Genomic DNA, 12,292 nt, shown 5'->3' on the forward strand with positions numbered 1-12,292 from the left:
ATATGGCTACAAATGGCATCCAGTTAGCCTAGCTTTGCATGACTGGAAGCATGGGGAAACAGCTAGCCTGACCACAGTTAACATTTGCCTATTGCTTCAAAAGTTCACTAATTATATTTCTTGTGTTGTTGCACCCAGCCAACAAATAGTCTGGCACATAACTACGGTGTGTGACAGGGGCGAATGCCCTGCAACTTAAGAAAACACATGCAAATAGCCAAAACACAAGCAAATTAAGAAAATAACTTCATAAATTTGACAACACATACGTTGCATTTAGCAAACACGCTGCAAATACACACAACACAACCATATACAGAAATGCGCTGCAAATATAGAAACAATGCAAAAAGAAAACCCCGAAAAAAAGATGTGATGCAAAAAGAAAGGAGAAAAACAAAACAATCAAGATGGAATATAAAATGGGTAGAGGTGCATGAGGGCATTCATTGTTTTTTTTATTTAGTTTTAGAGGCATGTTTCTTGTTCAAGATTAAATAAACAGCATAATTATTCCAGCATCTGTTTATTACCATGAAAGGGGTCCAACATAAAACTTCAGATGCAGGTGTAACAGATTTTAGGAACCAATTACCAATTCAAAATAAGTTTAATAGTCTGAGTTTTTTGTTGTTGTTTTATTACATGCATTTGGGAAAAACAAACATAAAAGTTCTAAAGGAAGATTCTTTTTTTAAGTGTTAGCACACATCCAACAATGGGAATTTCTGAACAATGAACAGCTTACAGCAGCTTGCCAGGACTCTCCTCAGAGACCCCAGGTGTTCCCACCTTTTTATCTAAATCTCCCTCTGCGTTTATCTCACATATTCAGTAGCACAGTAATTCACACTGCTCGCCAAAACAACCGTCTGTGAATCGGCATGAGAGTTGCAGTGACGGGGACCTCATATTTATCGTGTGCCCAAGGTCACTAATGTAACAGTCTGTGACCTTGATCCCTGCACACAGCTCATAGTGACGGAGAGATCACAGAGGGATGGTAGTACTGCAGATGGAAGGATCTCTATACAATGAGATAATAATCGCAGGTGAAATATGACAGTGAAGTTGCTACATTGAAATTTAGAGCCTGACATGAGGGCAGACACTCACTGTACAGCACCAAGTGTGCAGCAAAGCATAGACAGAAGCCTGCACATGCCCTCTCCATGTGGGAAAGGGGGGGCTAACTATAATATTATCGAGTCAAGCTAAATCCAGTCATTTTCCTTTGAGGGAGAGCTGGAGTGTGTGTAATATGTTTTGAGAAAGAGAGAGAGAGAGATAGGGAGGGAAAAGCAAGTAAGACTTACTAAAGAGGAGCGTTTACCCTTGAGGAATCTCAGGTCGTCCTTGTGGACAAAGGCTACCCATCTCTCTCTCACACACATGCACACACGCTCACACGCAAACACGCACACACTCAAGCCCCCCACTCCTTCTCACGCATCCCTGTCTCCTCCCCCTTCCAAAAAAAAAAAGAAAAAAAAAAAAACTCTCCTCTCCTCCCCACCTCCCTCCCTCATGCGCTTGCGGATCACCGTATTGGTCGCTGGAAAGGAGCAACTGCGCTCAAGTGAGCGGTTAGCGCATGATCATGCGTTTGGCCGGTCCGTGAGTGGGATGCTGTAAAAGTCCGCTGCTTGAAAGTGGACATGTGTAGCGCGTCGCGTTAAGTAGGGAATACAAAAATAAAAAGCCCATCACTGGGATACTACCTGATTTGTGAGCCACTGCTGCGCTTTGCATCTGCAGTCTTGGAGGGTACCCCCCCACCCCCTTCCCGCTGTAATATTTATGACAAAACAGAGGCAAATTATTCTGGTCACGTTTTTGCCTGACAGCCGGATGTCCTAGAGACTCCTGGAGTGACTCGGGGTCCAGTGTTAGAAATTGCGCAGCGCACCGACACCTGCAGTACGATGTAAAGGGATTTCCCTCTCACCAAACTGGTAAGTTTAACACTCGACTACAGCGCATCTTCTGATAAGACTCAAATGTTTATATTTAGGCCGAATGATAAGTAAAATCATGATTTTGATGTCTTCACGAATGCACTATGTGAGAATTTTTAATTTAAAATGAGACAGTTGGATTTGTAAGGGATCAAAAGGGACAGTCTTCTGCAAAAATGAAACAAATGGTGGGATGTCTAGTGGAGGGACAACACAGTCCAAACCTATTTTGATTCCGGACTGGAGCCGACCATAACAAATCACCTCTTTATCAGAGCAGCACTTATGAGGGGTACGAAAACTGCCTCGGGACATGTCACAGACTGGTTTTAGTCGCTTCTTTGCATTTTAGGACATTAAGTGATTACCTGTAGGACAAAAAAAACCACTTCTATTTTGGCTTTTTTTTTATTCTGTGCTGCAACAATCAGACAACAATTGTCACAGAGAGGGAAAAAAAATCTAGTATGCTAGAAAAACAGACCTGTAATGATTTGATTTGATTCAAGTGGGCTTATAGTAATTGTGTTGCATGTGTCCCATTTTCTATGCAACCATTGATTGTTGATTTGTTTCAGTGACAACAATGCGCTATACGCTTGACATGAAGGTGGCCCGTTTTATCGTTTGTAATAGCAATGGCTCAGTTTAACTACTACATTTAAATATAACATGTTTCCATAGTGAACATTATTTGTTGATCTTGAACTGGCATAGACCCATGAGACTAGGCTCTCATAGCATTGTTTTAGCCTCTGCATATGTCCCCCTTTCATTAGAAAGAGGCAAAACAGTCAAAAATCGAAAGGAAAAAAAATGTCTTGTTACTTAGCATACATTTACTTCTGCTTTTAGGTGAATTTAATATAATATTCAATATAATAAATATGATTGTTCACACAGTAGCAAAGTGTTGGTAAAGCTCTATTTTGATGGTGACTGGTTTTAAAATCTAAAAATTCTTGGCCACTGAATTATTTGTGATCCAGCCCCTTTTTGCCATGTGTTTTGAATATGAAGCAGTCTGCTCTCTTGTTGATGAGATGTGAAATGGGGGCATGTGGGATTTGAAGGTGGTGGTGGAGTGGTGATGGGTTTCTCCCTGCTGAATACTAAAGCAACATATTCTCCAGATACGGTTCCAGTTCCAGTTAGTTTAATGTCAAACTGCTGTCCGTTTGCATTAGTTCACAGTGCTTTTCCTTTCCAATTACAAATCAAATTCTTGGGATCAAGCACTGCCAAATGATTTGCCTACTGGCATAAGGTTTTTGTCATGAAAGATTTTAACATTACTTGTTAATATTAATTTTTTGTTTGCTCACATTACTTTTGTGTACCTACATAACTGTGTTCCCCTGCAACACATTCTCACGCATTGCTTTCCCACGTTCACATGCCGATTTATCTTAAGCTATTGTTTTGAAACACCCATTTTGCAACAATATGTGGCAAAATATTCAAATTTACAAAACCTGCCAATTTACAACTGGCAGGTTTTGGAGGCTTTCTCAAAATAAAAAAATACTATACTCTGCAGGATGAAAATTAAATGTTGACAGTGTTGAGGATACCATTGTAAGGTAACACAACCATATTTCACAAAAAAAAGACAATTTTATTCTCTTCTTAAACCTATCTAACAATCAGTCTTTTTAACTTAAGGTAAGTAATGAACTTTTTTGATAAGACTGCAAACATGAATAAGATTTTTTTTAATTAAAAGTTAAAGAGTAAGTTAAATCCAACCCAATACAAACCAATCCAGTCCAACTTTACATGTAAAGCACATTTAAAACAACCAGGTTGACCAAAGTGCTGGACATTGGCATGTATAAATACGCGAATAACAAAACAAACATCTAAAAAAGTTACAGTCCTGTATCTTCTCTATGATGTTTTCTTGCTGTGTGTGTGTTTTCCTCTCTTTTCCATGTACAATCCCAGAGGGATAATTGTTTTAACATATTCCCATTTCAATTCCCTCTCATGGTGGCAGCCAGTGTGCTTTGATTGCATGTGGTCCATTGCATGTTTGCGTCTGTGTGTGTATTTATAGAGAAGCTTTGATGCTGCTGGTTGGGAAATATTTCACCACGTGTCACTCTCCTGCTAGATGCCGCAGCGTAGTTGAGGGAAGCTGTCATATTTTTCTTTCAACCTGATGACATAGACTACTGTATTCTCTAATCTGATGCGTCTTTTTTTACCTTTTACATAACAGCGCTGGAGAGGAGAGGGTCAGAGGTTATTATATGACAACAACAGTTTTGGAAAAGCACATAAGATTTATGTAAGAGCTGCTCTACTTTCATTATCAAGCTTCAATAAAGCTCCTGTCCTGGTTGGATTTGTTTTGAATATCCTTTAATAACTTAAGGAATCTTTAGGTCAAGTCAAGTGTTTTATTGTATCTTCTATATCTAGACTGCGCATGGCAGATGGTGAATGAGCTTGTGCAAAATGTCACTGCAGTAACTACAAACAATCCCATTTACTGCTGTAAAATCCTTCAGCAAAAGGCTTTCATAGCAGCAGTATCATAGTACAATACAACTGTAGGACTATATTTGCATTTTTGAATTAAGAATAACATTTTTGAATGGATTGGCCACATCCTATTCTCATTGTCGTAGTTGATCCAAGCCATAGAAACAAGTTCTCAAACCCAGTCTCTGAACTAACAACAGAATTGAAGTCAAAACATGATAAAGATACCTTACACAAATTGTATACTGGCGGCTGAGGTTGCTCATCCTTCTTGTCAGGGTGCTCACATTCACCATGTGAAATTAAAAGCACACTGCACTTAATTCCCAAACATAATAACAGGAAATAACAATGTTCCTCAAAGTACGTGAGTGTAGGGAAACATAGAGGGGGAGCAGATCTCAGCACCAGACAAGAGAAAATGAGACACATGAAGAGCAAATAGAGAGAAGAGATGGAACATTAAATTGTTGTTAGAGCAGAGTGGAGTGAACATAGACTATCAAGAGGTGGGAAACAGGGGCAACATGGAAGAGATGGCCCCCCCACAAAGCCATATTTATTGGATATTTTGGTATGTGTTATGTAATGACACATGCATTTTCATACATAAGTTGGAATCTGACAGACATTAGGTGCGTGTGTAAGTTAGATTTATCTGACACCTGTATGTATTGAGTGTGCGTCTCATGTACTTTGGCTCTCCTGGTTTTACCTTTTCAAACGGGAATAGAAAATAAATCCCTGACTCTTCCCTCACTCAGGTTAGACCTCTATTTGTCATTATGGTGAGAGCACAGATGCCTGCAGTGATGCTCTCCGCTATTGGCCAATGATGTCCTGCTGCAGGAGATAAATGGCATTAATCAAGCTCTAATTGCCTTCTGGAGTGAAATAGCTTAATCACTTTAACCTGTGGCAGACAGCGTCAGTCTTTTTTTTTCTAGTGCCTCATCAGTTTTACTTACTCCTTTGCTCTTATTTAATTTTCTTCAAATCCATTTTTCTAGTTTTATGACCTCTTCAACTGCTCTCCACTTCTCTAGAGACCAATCTGAGCTTGAGTCTGTTTCAGATACTTGTGGAAAAAAAAAAGGTACATAGTGAGATTCCTGTCTCTGCAGGCACTGATCTGCTGAAGAAAGGTTTGATTGAATTCAAGCTGAAGGTGAACACTACAAGAATGCACAATTCCTGAATCGCTGTTTCACTGTCTTGTTAAAGCAGCTTGTCCTCACCAAGAAAACGACCATAAGAGTCGATTGTACAAGCAGCTTATAACAACTGACAATTATGTTTCTTGTTACATTACATTACATTATGTTAATTGTCATTTTGAAGTTAACCAAGTTTTACAGCCCTTAGTCTTGGATGCAATAACGTCTGTGACTAATAATTTTAATGGTTTTACGTGAAACATTTGAAGCCAATCCCGGATGTTTTACTTACCCTGAAGTATTTTTATTGCCTAAACTTAACAAGTTCTGTTTCACGTTTACGAGGTGTTTAAAAAACTGAGGCCGTTACTTTAAATGGAACTACGGTCACGTAATTACGCTCAAATGATTAAACTGCCACAACTGCAGCAATAAGTAGAACGGTCATATGTGTCTTTATGGGAGTCTTTGGATATCAACCTGTAATGCTGTTTAGGTACAAGGATGTGTTAAATGCATGCTTTCCAGTTTTTGGCCACTAGTAGCACTATGGAGCAAAGTTTTTATGAGGGGTCCCCATTTTGTTTCTTCCTTTTGTGCACATGGATATGCAGGGATCCAACACAATACACAGTCCTACCAATGGCCTCACACTATTCTGCTGGATGTAATGTGCCAAGAAACTTAGCAGTGTCACAACAAAGGCAGGGAAGAAGAAAACTGCTGGCAAGTAAACAACAGCGCAGATTGTAAATTTGCAAACGTTCTGTGAAAAAGGAAATTAATTCCACACATATGTTAGGCCTCAAGCATACAAAAATACATTTCACTAATTTAGTGACAAGAAAAGTCCACATGGCACCTTTCATGTTTCCATCTGGTGCGGGAAGATAATCAAAGCAACTGCACATTTTTCTCCAAATATTTTACGATTTTAAAATCACTAACTTTGTGTCATTTTCTCTCAATCTCTCTGACTGGACCAGCAGATTAATGGAGAAAAAGCTATATTACTGGGGAAATATCACCTTTTATTCTATGAACTCTACTCCAGCATAGTAGTCTGGCTAACACCAGTTTGTGTTTAGCATTAATTAGCCTGTACCTATGTTATCTCCTAACATGTACCTACCCTCTATGTCTCTGCTGATTGTGAATGATTGAGATTTCTTTTGGCACAGCTACCAGAAGACTTACAACTTTCAGACACGTTGCCCACGTCGCAGCTATGTCGTCAAGCTCAGTTGGAGGCTGCGCCGTAACGCTAAGCCATCACGGGAAAAGTGTTTCTATTTTTCTTCACTGGTCTCCACCCTGAACAACGGGACCAGTTGGTCTATTTCTTTAAATGTCTATGGGTGAAATCAGAACGTCGGCAGAGTGGGTGAGGTTTACCCGTCTATGAGCATAGTTTAACAAAAATAGGTTCCAAGGTACAGTAAGTAGTAGTTTACCCCAAAATCCAGCCACACCCATGTTATGTACCCTAACTTAAAATAGTAACCTCTGACAATTTCTGCCTCTTTTTAAGTGTCAGGAGTGAACATTTATCATCCTCAACATTTGCTGTGTTGGGGTTTCAGAACGATGAAGATGGTTGGAAAACAATTGGATAAAAAATACAGGATGCAGGCTCTACAGAATGATTGTTTTCCTTGGCAACTAATATGTTTTCTTAATTAATGTACAGATTTGTATCAAATATCTTGAAATCAGTGCATTTAGCTGTTGTTAATGGAAATAATATCTTTCCCCCCAAGTCTGGGCCCTGTTGTTAGAGCATCTTAAACTGAGTTCTTTGACAGTAAATTGAGTGCATGCAAATATATAACAATCTTATATATTTGTAATAGTTTTAATGTCTTTTTAGAGCTTTTTTACATTCTGCATTCTTTTAGACTTGTTTAGTATGTGTATAGTCTGTAAATGAACTTTCCATATAAGTATAACAACTACCTGGACCCTCCACTTCCTATAGTGCATCTCAATAGCTTTTATTGGGCTCACCTTCCCATGTCTTTCAAACTCCTGTTGAAAGTCTTAGGCCCAATTTTAGGCAACTCTGGCTATACCATTAGTGCTTTTTTCCTCAAATGTTGTAAAGCTTTCTCCAGAGCCACAGTAGACACAATAGTAATTTTACACACTGAGTAATACTCCTCACAACGTAAACTGATGTTGAAGTTAAATTGGCAGGAGTGCACCCTGTAACTGTAAAATAAAATGAAACATCCACCATTACAAGTCAACTCCCCTGATTGTGAGCAAGTGTCAAAGCTTTTTCTTACTGATGAAGATCAGAGTTAGGTCTTTCATGACATAATCAGCTGTTGGTTTGGTGCCTTGTCACCAGAGCAGCATTAAGCCACCACAGACCTTCCACTGTGACTTGACGATTTATTAACAACACTACAACACAAATCAGCATACTCGCTACTTGACTGCATTCGGACAATCCATTAACTTCTAATGACAAGAGTTGTTGAAAGGGAGAGCTGGAAGGAGACATTGCTAATCATATCCAATCACTTCAGAACATATAAGGAATGTACAAGTAATCACTGGTATAATAGAATGATATGATGGACACTGTTACATGTCTCCAATTCATTTTTTTAGTTCCTCACCATCATTATTCCTAATCATTGCTTTTCTGTTGGATGGGCCGGTAAACAGCCTTCCAAAGCGCTGATTTACGTAACAGTCTCCACTTTCTTTGACTCAGTTTCACTTCATTTTGTCAGCTTTCACACTCGACTTTGATTTCTTCTTGTTTCAAAAAACTGTGATTGCATGGTAGCCTTGATTAGTGCTTATTAAGGTGGTGCTTGTAATAGCACAATTACAGGCTTTGAGGATATATAGGATACCAAGAAGTGTATTTAATGAATTTGTGGAGCCAAATGAAATCCATTGACAGGCTGTCAGGTAATAATGATGACTCATATCCTGTGAACTAGAGCTGTGGAGTCCAAGGTCTTTTTTCTGTACAGAGCTGTTTCTATAGGTGGAACAGGCTGCAATATTAACCTGCCTACTATAGCGTTTTTATTGATGTTCTGCTAGTAGCCTGTCGGTATTGTGGGATGATAGTGACTAGATAGGGACATTTGAGTCTTTATCAGTTATCTCTGATGTGGTGACAGCAATCTGTAAGCAGTATACTTCCATTTTAATATTCAAAATCCCAGAACAGTCTGTCCAGATGATCTGGCGGGATTACACAGAGATAATGCATAGTGTAAAAGCAAAGAGTCATGTGCTGGTTGTAAGATGGATGGTGAGGGGAGGTGAGGCAGCGCAGCTGGGACTTTTCAAAAGAGAGATGGATAGAGGTAGTGAGCAGGGAACAAACATTCCCCTCAAGCGAGCACACAAATCAGCATCCATCTACACACCCCTAAGCCTCCCTCCCATCCATCACTAGCTCACTGCACCTACCTCTCGTTTTTATCTTACCTCCCGTTACGACTGTCCCTTTCCCCCTAACTTGTCTCAGGCATAAGTGCGGATGGGATTCAGCAGTTTCTTAAGCACACACGATGTCATTCACCTCAGATGGCAATCCATCTTCCACTGTATCTGCAGGGAGCATGCGAGCAGGGAGCGCATGCAGAGACACGGGCTGGTGGTGGGTGGCTGTGTGGGCGGATGGCAGTTACATTGTGGAATACATGATGTGCTTGTGTGTCTTCAGCAAGCTTGGCAGGAGTTATAAAAAAACATTTTTTTGTTGCACAGTGTTAAGTGTTGCTTGAGAGTCACACTCACATTCAAACAGTATTTCACCTAAAGTTCCTAAAACTGTTCTGATCAGAAACATATCAGATAGGGTGGGATGCTCTAACCGAGCGGGTTGTGTTGTTTGCCTGTCCAGGCTGATTTGCTGGGAGCCTGCCAAGGATGCTGCTGCCCAGCTGATGGTTGCTCGCAGTTAGCGCTGCTGGATGAATCGAGTGGGAAAATGAAGCCTTTGATCGATTGTCTCACTGCGGACATTAGGAATACCTAAGACAGCCATGAGTCAGCGGGCTTTATGCGCCATCATCCTATTTCCTTTCTCTCGTTTCCCTCTTTTTCTTCTTCATTCACATTTCCCGTCTCTCTCCTCTACATTTCCATTTTTCCCTAAATGTCAAGGAGCAAATACTCCTTTCTAGTTTTCCTGTTTTGTACTGACATTTTCCTGATCGAAATGAAAAATCCATCAAAGAAGTAGTGCCTGGTAAAAGTTTTAACCTCCCTGCTAAACATCAGTTCATTAACAACATCGGCTAACGTTTTTTGACACTATTAACACTATGATGGAACTAAACCTGACACTTTTATAAGTCACAATTTGACACAATGTTCTAACATTCAGCAATTTTTGTTGCCTATGTTTCAATTTGGGTTCTTATCTGAGCCATGAAATTATCAACTTCTTCTCTGGGGACTACCAACGTTAAACTACACAACCAACCACACTCCTGCTCTCCCTCTGACAGATTAGATTAGAGACTCAGCTGAAGGCCGGAGTCTGGCACAACCACCTCCGATTTGCCAACACTACGGTTCTGTTGACCCTTTCCTTGACTGGGTTAAAGGTGCATAGCACTGGCTACAGCAACACAGGATATTAAACCTGTTTCAAGTCCTTTGAACCTGTTTGAATTGTGGGTCCTCTTTCACTAACGTTTGCAAACTCTAACTTGAAATACTATTTTTTTTTTGAATAATTGCAAACAATTAATTAGTTTTATTATTTATAATTATATTTATTATTTATAATTATATTTATTATTATAAGTTTTTACGGGGTCGAGATGAGCCCCACTAAAAAGGGTCAATAATTGCCAATGCCTGCAGCCATACTAAAATGGTGACAGAGTCTTATTACAACGAATTAGCTATACCTACTACATATATCTACATAGCTACAGCCTGCAGCAAAACAACGGACAGCAGTCTGACACAAAGGGACAGAGTTCATAAACCTTTTCTGCCTCATTTCAGACTTCCCAGGAAACGTGTGTGTGTGTGTGTGTGTGTGTGTGTGTGTGTGTGTGTGTGTGTGTGTGTGTGTGTTGTTTACCAAAGCGGTGCTCTTGCCTGGAATTGTAGTTGTCTGAGGTGAATCTAGTGTGAATTATATGAAGTGTGCTTCTACCTATTAAGGTAGGATTACACAAATGACATTCAAGTCCATATTGTTTGTTAGAGTAGTGTGTGGAATGTGCAATTTTGTGCAGGTGTGTTAATAAAATAGGGCTGGACGTGAATTAGATTTTCTTTTTTTAAGAAAACAAAAGCTGTAATGATAATGATTAAAAAAGACACGTCTGCCAAACACGATGGATAAAGACTTGAATAGGCTTGAGTTGAAGAGGCTTAAATAAATCTTGGCATCCACCAAGCTGCTGTGGCACTATGTTGATGATGGTGATTGTTGTAGTGTTTTGCTGCAGTTAACTTGGGAGTTTAGGTTGTATCAGCTGTATTTCATTCTTGGTCATGATGTCATGACCTATGGTAAACATCCACTGTTGGATGCTGCCCATTCATCTTCTTCTGACATATTCTCTCAATCTAGTTATGTTGTGTTTTGTTTTCACCTAAATATACATATATATATATATATATATATATATATATATATATATATATATATATATATATATATATATATATATATATATATATATATATATATATATATATATATTTGGTGAAAATAATGAAAATAAAAGAGAGAAACTGAATTTTTCACAGGATCTGCTTGAACTATCATCTACTATCCAACACCTAAAATAACCCTGACAACAGGCTCCAGGAAGGTGTGCAGTTTAGGACATTGTCACATTTTTGTTGTAGTTTGGAACAAAGCACAGACTCACACAGTAATTAAGACACCAAATTAGATTACATACAGTGGGGCTCGAAAGTTTGGGCCCCCCAGGTAAAAAATGGTATTCATGTGCATAAAGAAGACATGAAAAAGATGGAAGGATCTCCAAAAGGCATCAAATGACAGATCAGACATTTGTATAATATGTCACAAAAAGTTAGGTTTTATTTCCATCATTTACACTTTTAAAATAACAGGGGGAAAAATGGCTTCTGCAAAAGTTCGGGCACCCAGCAGAGTTAATACCTTGTACTGCCCCCTTTGACAAGTATCACAGCTTGGAAACACTTCTTGTAGCCAGCCAAGAGTCTTTCAATTCTTGTTTGATGACCATAAATTGTACAAGACTAGTGTGCATCCTCAAATAAGCCTGAGTATTTACAATTCCCAGTGACAAACACCAAAACTAGAGATCATTAGAATGTTCACCACCCTGCCTACACATCTTAATTTTCTTCTTCCCCCTCTAATTGAATTCTATAATAGTGTGACTGTTTCTGCCCCCAAGTCAGAGCCACAGCTGTTCATATTCAGGGCTTCTGACATTTTTTATTTCCCCTAAACCACATGCTTACACAGACTTGTTTTTCTACTCTATTGTTTGTGGCTCTTTGTATCTCTTAACAGTTCATCCCACAGTACTGAGTATTCATTATCACACAACCCATGCATCACAGGACTGATAATGGCTTAATATTTATCTTAGTCATAGAGTAACATAAATGATAGATAGATAGATAGATAGATAGATATTTATTGATCCCAAAAAAATGGGAAATTACAGTGTTACAGCAGCACAC

The 12,292-nt window shown here is 39.1% G+C and overlaps 1 protein-coding gene across 1 annotated transcript in view; it reads left to right on the forward strand.

Annotated features, from left to right (window-relative positions):
• Positions 1-1,516: 1,516 nt before the first annotated feature.
• Positions 1,517-12,292, forward strand: part of LOC117943829 (G-protein coupled receptor 22) — a 17,315-nt gene continuing 6,539 nt past the window's right edge. The window contains exon 1 of the mRNA XM_034870197.1: positions 1,517-1,955. The gene's annotated coding sequence lies outside the window, so the exon portion shown is untranslated. The remainder of the gene's footprint in view (positions 1,956-12,292) is intronic.

Source organism: Etheostoma cragini, chromosome 4 (assembly GCF_013103735.1).
Source record: "Etheostoma cragini isolate CJK2018 chromosome 4, CSU_Ecrag_1.0, whole genome shotgun sequence".
NCBI lineage: Eukaryota > Metazoa > Chordata > Actinopteri > Perciformes > Percidae > Etheostoma > Etheostoma cragini.